This window comes from Ursus maritimus, unplaced genomic scaffold (assembly GCF_017311325.1).
Source record: "Ursus maritimus isolate PB19 unplaced genomic scaffold, ASM1731132v1 scaffold_11, whole genome shotgun sequence".
In the NCBI taxonomy this organism is placed as follows: domain Eukaryota; kingdom Metazoa; phylum Chordata; class Mammalia; order Carnivora; family Ursidae; genus Ursus; species Ursus maritimus.
In genome coordinates, this window is record NW_024423453.1 from 62423937 (window position 1) to 62436366 (window position 12430).

Genomic DNA, 12430 nt, shown 5'->3' on the forward strand with positions numbered 1-12430 from the left:
GCAGAGCAAGGGTATGAACTCACGACTTTGAGGCTATGTTCTTCATCACAATGATATAATGTCTTCCCAAAACATTGTTGAGACAGCATCATAGATCATGGTAGCTGTATAATAGGCAGAGAGGACCCAGGAAGAAGGAGGCTCCATCACGCTGGGCTGGTACCTGGCTCCTAGAGCATGCACATGGGGCCTGTTGACCTGCAGCGGCATTCTGCAGGTTTGGAGGCATGCAGCAAGGGCCACCCCTGGAGTGGCAGGAACGACTCTGGCCAGACTTGGAAGTGCTGAGACTGGAAGAGGGAGGGGAGCTAATGTTCAGATCCATCTACCTTCCCCAAACTCCTCTTTCTTTTCCTTCTCTTCCTCCTTCCTGACGCCTCCCTCCATTTCATCTCTCTTCTTCCTTCTTCAGCGACCTTGGTTTTCTCTTTTCTGCCTCTTTTGCTAACTGCCCTGGGAGGTCTGGGTTGCTGTGAACATAGCTGCCTTCCAGAGGGTTCCCCGCCCCTGTGAGGGCTCTGTAGACCCTTCATGGAGTCAGTCTACCCCTGGGTCCCAGGACCAGTTGTGACAGAAGGCAATACAGTATTGCTTGGCTAACCCTCACCTGAGTTCCACCCGAGTGTTCAAGGGACCATGCAGGGGGCTACAAGAGTCTGGGGGGAAATAGGGTCTCTGCTCCCAAGACACTTAGGTACACAAAGCAGGGGATAAGACATAGTGGAAAGTGGGAAAATGTAATGAGAGAGGTACAAAGGGATTCCACCCACATATCTTCTGAACGCCTTTTCTGCATTCTTACCACCATTGCCTTGGTCCATTGTTCACCTGGATCTTTATTCACCTTGTTTACTGCAGTGGCCTCTTTTACATCTTGAGCGTGCATCAGTCTTACCTAGAGGGCTCGCTAAAACTTGCACGGCTGCCCCCCTGCCGCCCCTGAGTTTCTGATTCACCAGTTCAGGGAAGTGGCATTTCTAGCAAGCTCTAGGAGACCCTGCTGGTCCAAGCACCACACTTAGAGAATTACTATTTTCATTGATCTTTGCTCATACCCTCCAAGTCCTTCAATTGCAACCAGTATGCGTTGTTTTTTTTAATAGAATCTGTTCATATTTCTCTCCCGCTTAAAATCAGTTAGCATTTTTATCTTTGCTTTTGGGGCCACATAAGTCCTCACATTTAGCAGCACTACTCGCCGATCTGCTCTCTGCTGCCTCTTAGGCTCTGATCATGCTGTTGTTTCTCCCTAGGATGCCCTTTCCCCTCTGTCTGGCTAGCTCCCAGTAGTCTTCAAGACCCCTGTAGGCTCCACATCCTGGGTGACCCTTCCTACTCTCCCCCTCACCCATTCACCCTGGGCACCCACTGCCTGTTCCTGTTCATTGCTTACTGCACTGCACATCTTCCTTGCCTTTCTGTTCTGCCTCCCCCACACTAGACTTTCAGTCCAGTAGGGTCAGGGAGGAGCCCAGAACCGTGTCTTGGAGTGAGCACCTCATGCATGTGCTTGGATTACCCCTTCTCAGTCCCATTTTTCTCTCTAGGCTTCCACATGGTGTGTGTTCTTGGGTTTATCTGTTTATTCATGGCACTTGGTGTTGAAAACTTACACAGCTGGGGACTCTCCTCCTGAAGTATCAGCTTCGAGCTATTTTTGGTCCAGTTTCACCATGACACAGGCCTAGTGTCTAAGCCCCAGCCTTCATGTGAGTTCCCCTTCCAGCTTCCTGTTTATCCTCACCTGCCTGGCACTGAAGACCCCTTCTAGAACGTACCACACAGATGTCTTAGAATGTGCTACCGTGCTGATGTGGCAACATTCTAAAGCAGAGTGTTTGAGCCTAGTGAGCCCTCTCCATCAGTCCAGGTGAACTCAGTCCTGTGGTCCCTTTTGAGAATGAGAATTTCAGAGAAAAAGGGGAGAGAGGTGAGCTGCATATCTTTAAAAAAAAAAGGCAAATATTTTTTCCTGAGCATTTTCAGCAGCACAATAGCAGCAGGCACTATTTTAAACTCTCAGATAATTCGATCTTAATTATATGGTATGTAGAGCACTAATAAGTTTACAAAGCTGCCAGCAACACTAAACACAAATGTCTTAGAAAATGGTACCCTTTTCCTTGCTTATTGTAAGACCGGGAACTTCAGTAATTGTCAGCAATTAAGAGGGAGTGACCAAATGGTGATTCAGAGAAATCCTCCAGAGACAATAACGTCAGTGAAAGCAGCGAGTCTGGGCTGGTGGGCGAGGGGCATCTGGAGGTAGGGGAGTTATCCTGGAACCCCAAACTGTGGGATTGATCCATCACAGCTGAATGTGATCCAGAAAAGTATGTCAGGAGAGCCAAAAAATTACTCATTCTTACCACAAATGGGTACCAAGAGGCCCAGCCATGTCTGCAAAGAACACCATGTGGCAAACACAAGATTCTGCTCCCAGTGCCTTGTGCCAAGTGGAGTAGAACTGGCTTGGGCTTTGGGGTCCAACAGTCTGCACCCTTCTACCTTGAGTCCGTCACTCACCAGCTGAATGCCACTGTGCAAGTGATTGTGGTGTTCCTGGGCTTGCTCACTGTGGAACAGGGAACACCTGCCTTGTGGGAGTCATGTCAGAATTGACACAGCACAGGTGCAACCTCAAGCAGATGTGCTGGCACACAGTAGGTGTGCAATTTATATTCATTCATTTCCTTCCTTGCCTCCTTTCTTTGGAAGAGGACAAAACACTTTTACTAAGGTCACCTATGATTGATACATTTCCTAGCCTGTATGAGGTATTTCATCAAAGAAGGAACAAATAGTCAACACACACTGTTTCTTACTAAATCAAGAAATGAAAGCACCAGAAAGGCTGAGTAACTTGGCAAAAGCACACAGCAAGTAGATGGTAAACTGGCCTTTAGTCATAACATGGGGTCCAAATTCAGCACAATGAAATTCAATATGATAGAACCATCTTGTATGGGGTTCTATTCCCTCATCTTTATTCTGAAGTTGCAATATTTGACTCTGGAAAACAGTGTGGAGGTCCTTTAAAAAGTTAAAAATTGAGCTACCCTATGACCCAGCCATTGCACTACTGGGTATTTACCCCAAAGATACAGACGTAGTAAAGAGAAGGGCCATATGCACACCAATGTTCATAGCAGCATTGTCCACAATAGCTCAATCGTGGAAGGAACCAAGATGCCCTTCAACAGATGACTGGATTAAGAAGTTGTGGTCCATATATACAATGGAATATTACTCAGCTATCAGAAAGAACGAGTTCTCAACATTTGCTACAACATGGACGGCACTGGAGGAGATAATGATAAGTGAAATAAGTCAAGCAGAGAAAGACAATTATCATATGATTTCTCTCATCTATGGAGCATAAGAACTAGGAAGATCGGTAGGAGAAGAAAGGGATAAAGAAAGGGGAGGTAATCAGAAGGGGGAATGAAGCATGAGAGACTATGGACTCTGAGAAACAAACTGAGGGCTTCAGAGGGGAGGGGGTAGGGGAATGGGATAGGCTGATGATGGGTAGTAAGGAGGGCACGTATTGCATGGTGCACTGGGTGTTATACGCAACTAATGAATCATGGAACTTTACATCAAAAACTAGGGATGTACTGTATGGTGACTAACATAATATAATAAAAAAAAGTAAAAAATATGTAAATTAAAGCAATTGCAAAAATTTGAAAGAAAAAAAAATACAAGAATGTTTATTTCAAAGAGGATAACAAGAAACACCCAAAAAAGACGAACGAGTGTGAATGTCTGATTACAGACTTCTTTGGATAAAATAGAAAGTTTGCTTCTGTGGTATGTGTGTTTAGGCAGATTAAATTCTTATTTGATTACAAACCCCAGGATAGCAGCAAAATAAATATGTTCATGAACAGTAGGAATTCCCAAAGGGAGGAAAAGAAACAAAAAAGATTAGTTAATACTCTATTGGGGGCTGTCTCTAGGAGAGTCTAGATTGATCTCCCATAGCATCCCTGTGCTCAGAGATCCTCTATGGGCGGCTCCCCATCTCCCCAGAATACCACACTTCCAAGTATGCTGCTCATGACCCTCCTGTTCTGTGTGAATCCAACACATTTTCTGGTGTCATCTCTTCAGCCTTCCTCTCCTGCACCTTTGCCTAAACCACACAGCAGAGGGCTTATGGTGCCCTGAACGCCCTCTGAGCTTTATTGGCTGAGGGTCTTTACCCCTGACACACACACCTTCCCTCCCCGTTCTTTACCTCCTAGGAAATACTTATCAATCTTTGAAGTCTTTAATTGAAGTCGTTAAAATATTTTTTTAAAAGATTTTATTTATTTGAGAGAGAGAGAGCACAAGGGGGAGGGGCAGAGGGAGAGAGAGAATCTGAAGCAGTCTCTATGCCCAGCACGAAGCCCAATGTGGGGCTCAATCGCACAACCCTGAGATCATGTAAAGTCTTTAGTCTTTAAACGAAATGGATAAATCCCCTCCGAGTCCTTCCACAGTGCCTTGATAGGAAATAATTGCTTTCTCTGTAGTTCCAAAGTGCTTGGTATTTTTCTTGTTCCATCCATCTGAATCTGCCTTTTTTTCGCAATGACATTTATTTCCGAATGTGTCTGACTTCCCCTCTGAATCTGTAAATACCCTCTTGGTCCCCCACCTACAGTGCTCTGCATGTGATAAGTGTTCAAAGGATATTAATTGATGAAAAATGATTTAGATGTCCCCAAACAGAGGCCTCAATGGATAAAGTATGGTAGTCATGCAGTGGGGTTTTATGCGACCATTAATAATGTAATATGTGTATTTATAGGACGCAGAAGTATAACTATTGACATTTACATTTCTACTACCCTGGCATGACCACAGCTACTCACGATACATTCCATCTATTTTCACGCATCTCCCTGTCCCATTGCAGGGAATTAGATGTGGCCATATGAGTATATAGCTGGTGAATATGGTAAGTGATTCTACTAAAGCAATGAAGACCCTGTGCATAACTCCAGGCTTTCTTCTGCTGTGGTGGCTGAGAGGACCCTAGGATCCAGATAGTGCAGTCACAAAATGGCAGTGCCTCCATCAACTGGATGCCTGAATGACCATGTGGAGAAGAGGTGTGATTGATATGCTTTGAAAGTGAGAAGTAAACCCTTGTTGTGTTAACCCATTGAGATTTTGGTGAGTGAAATGCAATGCAAACCAGGGATATGAACATCTCCTTTCTGGGCTATTGTGACAATGAAATGATATTATATTACTTGACACAGTGCTTGGCATGTAGTAGCTACTTGGAAATGCTAGTTTCTATCCCCCCTTCATTCTGCCATGTGGTGAACTTTAAACTGTCTATTAGTAAATCCATTTATTTAGCAGAGTAAACATTGTGATGGAGGATTCAGAAAAAGCCCAGAACATGTGCATTGCACTTACTCTAAGTGTGGCCCAGAATCAGTTGTCATGGAGGAAATTCTGGGAAGAGCAGTGTGAAGGCTCTGGGCCTCCAGCATGGATGCAGAAATGGGTACTTGGACTTCCTGTTTGCCGTCTCTTATGTTATGGAAGCAATTTATCCTTGCCCGGGTGGGACAGGAGGCTGAAGGAGACAGGAGTTTCTAGCTGTCCGCCATCACGGTGAAGGCAGAGATGAAGAGGGCTGTGGTGAGGATAAAAGGTTGTGTAAAAGGGCGAGGCTTAGGAGGCTGCCAGAGAAAGAGAAGCGTCACGTTTAATCCTATTTGTCCTATGGGAGTTTTCCAAAGCCAGACAAAGGACATCGTATCTAATGCCTGGTCTCACACACAGATGTCTGGGACAGTCTTTATGTTCTTTTTAAACTCTGCACACACTTGGCTGCACAGATTTTAAGAAGGACAAAGGTTGTTTTAATAGTGTTAATGGGGGGTGATGGGCGAATCATAATCTTATAACCAAAATGGTTCACTCATTTGTGTCAGCTATTGAAAACAAAGACTCTTTGGTAGGTATAGAAGAAAAGGATTTGAAATTGCTTGCCACCCACCTCCTCCACAGGAGTGCTGTGTGCATTAATGAGGGAATGTATTAGTGCTGTGAACGCCCTGGAAAGAAGTTGCTTTGCCAATTCCAAATATTATTGTGACTTGCTTAAGGCAGAGCTGAAGGAATGATGGGGGTGGGAGGCTGGCTACTGCATGTGGTGTTTTTCTTTTGGGGCTCCTAAGTTGCTTCAGAAACAGAACTGCTGCTGGGAAAGAGCCCAAAGAGAATGGAGCACATATTCTGGATTCTTATTCCCACAATGCACTTGCCTTTCTGAGAGACCCTGCCCTACGTCTGGTGCCTTGCTGTGGCTTCATGTGGTTTCCGCTAACTTTTAAACTTAGTTTCAGAAGGACATATAAAGAGCCTGCAAATAACTTAAAGCTTGTTGGAAACGTGGAACTAAATAAACATCATTAGAATAATAATGAAAAGAAGGTAGAGCATAAACATTTTGTATCCTCTTTCCTGCAAAATAGCTTAACATGCTTCCAAGGAAGGATTTCATTGGTATAGAGCTGTGTGCAGAACTATTGCAGTGAAGTTAGTTGACAGAAAATAATAATGGCATTGACTGTCTTGCATTTAGAAGCCAGTTTAGAACCCACAGAGCATATTCCATGGGCTTTGTCTTCTGTGGTCCTTCAGCACTGAGCTCAGGTAAGCTGGAGAAAGTTACAGTGATTGTCTCCGTTCCATGGGTAGGAGCAATGAGGCTCTCTCCCCCCCTCCCCCGGTGAAAGTTCTGAGAAAAATAGCGAGGAAAGCCTCCGGTTTCACATCTTTATTTGTTCCACTGAACAAAAACAGAAACAAACCAAAATAAAATGCAAAATACACCAAGAAAAATAACAAGATGCATACTCAGTGATTACCAAAAAACAGACAGACCCATAGCAATGTTAGAAGTAGTAAGGAGAAGCTTTACAGAAGCTTAAGCAGTGATTTTTAAACAAATTTTGTTTTGTTGTTTTTTTGCTTAAAAAACCTGTGCTGTGGTTTGGTGGATAGGAAAGGAAAGCAGTCTTTTTTCTTTTTTTGTGGAAAAATGAAATATGGAGAGCTGTAGGGGCAGGAGGGAGAATGGTATTTTGCTAATTTGAGGGTACAATAAGCCCCGGGGTGGTGGAAGGAGAGAGGACTCTTGGGTAAGTTAGTGGAAAACATCAAAGCCCATGATTAGTTTAAATTTGACTCAAGAAGCAATTAGAAGCCCCTGCAAGTTTCTGACAAGGGGTGTGGCAAGAGCAAACACTTGAGAGAGATGATTCTTATGGCATATCAAGCCCTGAAAACAGGGGAATGGTGTGCTGTTGGGAGCCATTCTGGAAAAAGGATAGGACTTCATGGCAGAAAGAACTCCAAGGAAGACAGAAAGGAGTCACACTTGTTTTTAGAGTAGTAGCTGGGATGGGGGGGAATGTGTTGGAGGCTGAAAATCAGAGTCACTGAAGAATTCATTGAAATGACAAAAACCCCATCCTCACATCCACCCTGCTCTCATACCTACCTCTCAAGATTTCAGGCAGATGTTCCAGGGGTTGGGTGTGTATTGGGAAAACCTCTCCCTCTGATTCTTACACGGCATACCAAGGATGAAAAATGATCCCAGTTCCAGTAAAGCTCAGGTCTAACGTGAGTAAAATAGCAAACCAGAACTGCAACATGTTGTGCTATGTGGTACGGTGGAGATATGTAGAGAAAGCTCTGGAAACTCATGTGAAGGAATGGTTCAGTCTACATAGAGAAGAGGGTCACAAAAAGGAAGAAATGAGTTGTTCTCATCCCTGGTTACACATTTCAAGCAGCCAATTAAATCAGGGTCTCTGGGGGTAGGGCCCAGGCATTATTTTTTAAATTTTCTCAGATGGTTCTAGGGTTGAGAATAGCTGTTCAAGATTGAAGATACACCAGCTTTTGAAGAAAGTGTAGACATTTTCTAGACAAAAAGAAGAATGGAACTGACAAAGGCACAGAGACATGTAAGTAATATGTTTGGAGACTGGGGAAGAGTCTAAGGTGGCTAGGACTTCGGTACTGAGAAGAAGACCCTGGAAAGGTAAGCTGGGGTTGCACTGTGAAGGTGATGGTAATGGTGAAGAGGAAAAGAAGAATAAGGAGGAAGGTAAGGGGGTGGAAGAAAAGAAGAGGAAGAAGAAGGAGAAGAGGAGAGGGGCGGGAGAAGGAGCAGGAGAAAGAGGAGATGGGGAGGAAGAAGGGGAAGGGAGAGGAAAGGGGAGCAGAATGACAGGTTCCAGCAGGAGGGGGAAGGGAAGAAGGAGGGGATCACCCTGAAAACATCTGGACAGGTTTTTTTTAGAGGCATGAAAACAGATACCTATGTTTTACAATAATTCTGGAGGATGAGGATGGATAAAAAGAGATGTGAGGATATCCAAGCTTTGGCTCAATTTCTTTGGGCTGTGGGGCCCATTTTTGCCTGTAATTGCCATAATGCAATGGTCAAAGTGAGTCTTTGAGAGTAACATGCTTGATAGCCACAAAGATGATTGTCTTAATTCTCCATGAAATATATATTTCCCTTCCGACACATAAAGTTGTTTCCCTCCCCCACCCCCATTGAAAATTAGCGGAAGTGATTTTGAGTTTTGCTTCCGAGTTAGAAACTTAAAACCTCCGCCCCAACTCTAACAATTTCACGCGATGCATACATATCTTATACATTTAAAGGCAGACACTATAAAGGCAATTTTAGCAATTGAGGTCCATCTTTGCTTCTTGGGAGATGGGAGCACTACCTCGGGGCTTTGTATCCTTCCTTTTCTTTGTCCTGTCCTTTTCTTTCCCTGTCTTCTTTAAGTGGTTGTAATATTAAACTGAAGTTTATTTTAATTGTTCATTGCTTTTACTGAATAATTTTATTTCTGTTTTGAAATTAAAAGATGGACGAAGAAAAGTTCGTATTAACCGCTTTTAAAACCTTCAAATTAAGTTGATTTTTACAGATGTGTTCTTGGATTGTACTTTTTTTCTTCTCCTCTGTGAATCCATAGCCATAATACAAAGTTCACCAACACAAACACTGTTTCCAGATAGTAGTAAAAGCTTAATGGTGGGTAGGAATGCTGAGGACCTGAGGTTTACAGTTGCTTGATTTTATTTTTAGATTCCTCAGATGGATTTCCTTCAACACACCCTTCAACCATTCACTGCACACACATGGAATACCCACTGCAGGCCAGGCCCCTTATGGGGGAGGGTGCAGAGATGAATAAGGTGGTCCTTGATCTCACCTCATCTTCCTAAAAACTTTAAGATATATGTAGGGGGCAAGATTATTTTTATCTAATGAAACTGGGTCCCAGAGGGTTAAGGGCATGGATCAAGGCTAAACAAAATTGGATCCATAATGATTCTATCCTTGGAGTGATTTGGAGAAACCAAATCAAATCCTGACATTATATGACACATTTTAATAGTACCTGCATTGCTGAGGAAACAGTGACAACTGGTAACTTACGTCACCATAATGGAAAATTTGACATTTCCATTATGTACCATTGTTCTGAGAATTTAATCATGAACCGAAGAAATGATAGAACCTGGTAAAGCAGTTATTTAACATATAGAATGAAATACGTCATCTCTTGAAAATCTAAATGTGAGACAGGAAACCATCAAAATCCTAGAGGAGAACAAAGGCAGAAACCTCTTTGACCTTGACTATAACACCTTCTTACCAGACACGTTGCCAGAAGGAAGGGAAACAAAAGCAAAAACGAACTATTGGGACTTTATCAAGACAAAAAGCCTCTGCACAGTAAAGAAAACAATCAACAAAACTAAAAGGCAGCCTATGGAATGGAAGAAGATATTTGCAAATGACATATCTGATAAAAGGTTAGTAGCCAAAAGTCTATAAAGAACTTACCAAACTCAGCACCCCAAAAACAAATCATCCAGTTAAAAAATGGGCAGAAGACACAAATAGACACTTTTCCAAATAAGACAACCAGATTGCTAACAGACATGTGAAAAGATGCTCAACATCACTCATCACCAGGGAAATACCAATCAAAACCATGATGAGATAACACCTCACACCTGTCAGAATGGCTAAAATTAACAACACAAGAAACAACAGATGTTGGTGAGGATGTGAGGAAGGACTGTTGGGGGGAATGCAAACAGGTGCAGCCAATCCAGAAAATAGAATGGAGGTTCTTCAAAAAGTTAAAAGTAGAACTACCCTATGATCCAGCAATTGCACTACTAAGTATTTCCCTAAAGGATACAAAAATACAGATTCAAAAGGGTACATGCACCCCGATGTTTATAACAGTATTACCAATAATAGCCAAACTGTAGAGACAATCCAAATGTCCATTGACTGATGACTGGATAAAGAAGATGTGAGATAGTTAGATAGATAGATAGATGATAGATAGATAGATAGATAGATAGATAGATAGATATACATCTTATATATCACTTGTATACAAGTACTGCATCTTAAAAATATATATATATATAATACACACACATATGTATGTGATACACACACACAATGGAATATTACTCAGCCATCAAAAAACAATGAAATCTTGCCATTTTCAGCAATGTGAATGGAGCTAGAATGTGTTATGAAAAGTGAAATAAGTCAGTCAGAGAAAGACAAATACCATATGATCTCACTCACATGTGGAATATAAGAAAGAAAACAGATGAACATATGGTAAAGGGGAAAAGAAAAAAAGGAGAGAGGGAAATAAGCCATAAGTGACTCTCAACTATAGAGAACAAACTGAGGGGTGATGGAGGGAGGTGGGCGGGGAATGGGCTAGATGGGTGATGGGCATTTGTTGTGATGAGCACTGGGTGTTGAATGAAAGTGATGAGCCCCTGAATTCTACTCCAGAAACCAATATTGAACTGTATGTTAACTAAGTAATTTTTTTAAAAAAAGAAATATTTCATCCTTAACTATTTCCTGTTAAAGAACAGAATGTTTAATAATGTTAAACATTATTAGATGTTTTACTAAAATGTTTAAATGGTTAACATTAAAAATGTTTTAATAAATATTTTTCCTCAAAATCCTTTTATAATTACAAATGCTTAAAAAGTTTTAATTAAGCCTGGGACTATTAAGTTCCATATGATTTGTACTTCTATTTTAAAATTTTAAGTAAGAGCACGGATCACAGTGATAATGATTATATATTTTCACATAACTGTCCTAAAACTTTGAAGTACCTTGAAAATATTAAACCATAAGCACTAAAATCCTAAACTACAAGGAATTCTTCTGGCTTAACCAAAACTGGCATTTTATATGTTAAACAACTCTTACCATATCCTTAAGTGATCTCATAATTGTTTGTATCTCCGTTCACTCCTGAGCTTCATTTAAAAAAAAAAGCAACAGCAAAATTTCTGAGCTATTGAATAGATGCATAAATATATCTTTCTCTTTTACTCACTCTTACGTTCTTTTCTTCCTCCATGAAATAAGTCTTCCCTTTTCCATTGGATAGTAACTTCCTTAAATTAATCTAAGTAGCTAAAGTATAATCCACTAACTTCCTATTTTAGGTTTTCTTTCTTTTTTTTAAGATTTTATTTATTTATTTGACAGAGAGAGAGACAGCCAGTGAGAGAGGGAACACAAGCAGGGGGAGTGGGAGAGGAAGAAGCAGGCTCCCAGCGGAGCAGGGAGCCTGATGTGGGGCTCGATCCCTGAAAGCTGGGATCATGCCCTGAGCCAAGGGCAGACGCTTAACGACTGAGCCACTCAGGAGCCCCTATTTTAGGTTTTCTAAGATAAAAGTTTATGCAGGATGGTACTAAGGACTCCACCCCATTTCCTACCCAACTCTGACTCTTGTTATCTTACTTTGCCTACTGAGTATACAATAAAGAGCATGAACCCCTGCAGCCAACTTTCAGATGAACCTGAATTAAAATCCCAGCACAGCACTCACTGGCTGTTAACTTGGGGAAATCACTTCAACTTTTCACCATCTCGGTTTTCTCCTGGGCAAAACGGGGATAATTTCTGGTCTTCCGGAGGGTGGTAAAAATTAAATAATAATGCATGTTAAGCTCCTGGCCCAATGCCTGGTACAGTCAGTTCCTAATTGAGGTGAGTTTTCCTGTCTTTGCTTCAAGTAAGCAAATAAATAAAGAGGCAGAATTTACCCTGGCACTTCCCTTCCTAGCTCCTATTTGTTTTAGGCCACTTAGACTCTTCATCCGGAATCAGACATTTTCAAATGTACGTGCCACGAGAGCTGATTCTTATTTCTGTTCTCTAGAAAAAGAGCACCTATATTACCCCTCCTCTTCTTTGAGAAATCTAGTTTTCACTTCAGAAATCAGAATCTTAGGAATTTGAAATGAACATTTTAAAAGTCATCTGGGTTGCAATTTTAAGCAGATTTAAGTAAGAGTGTAT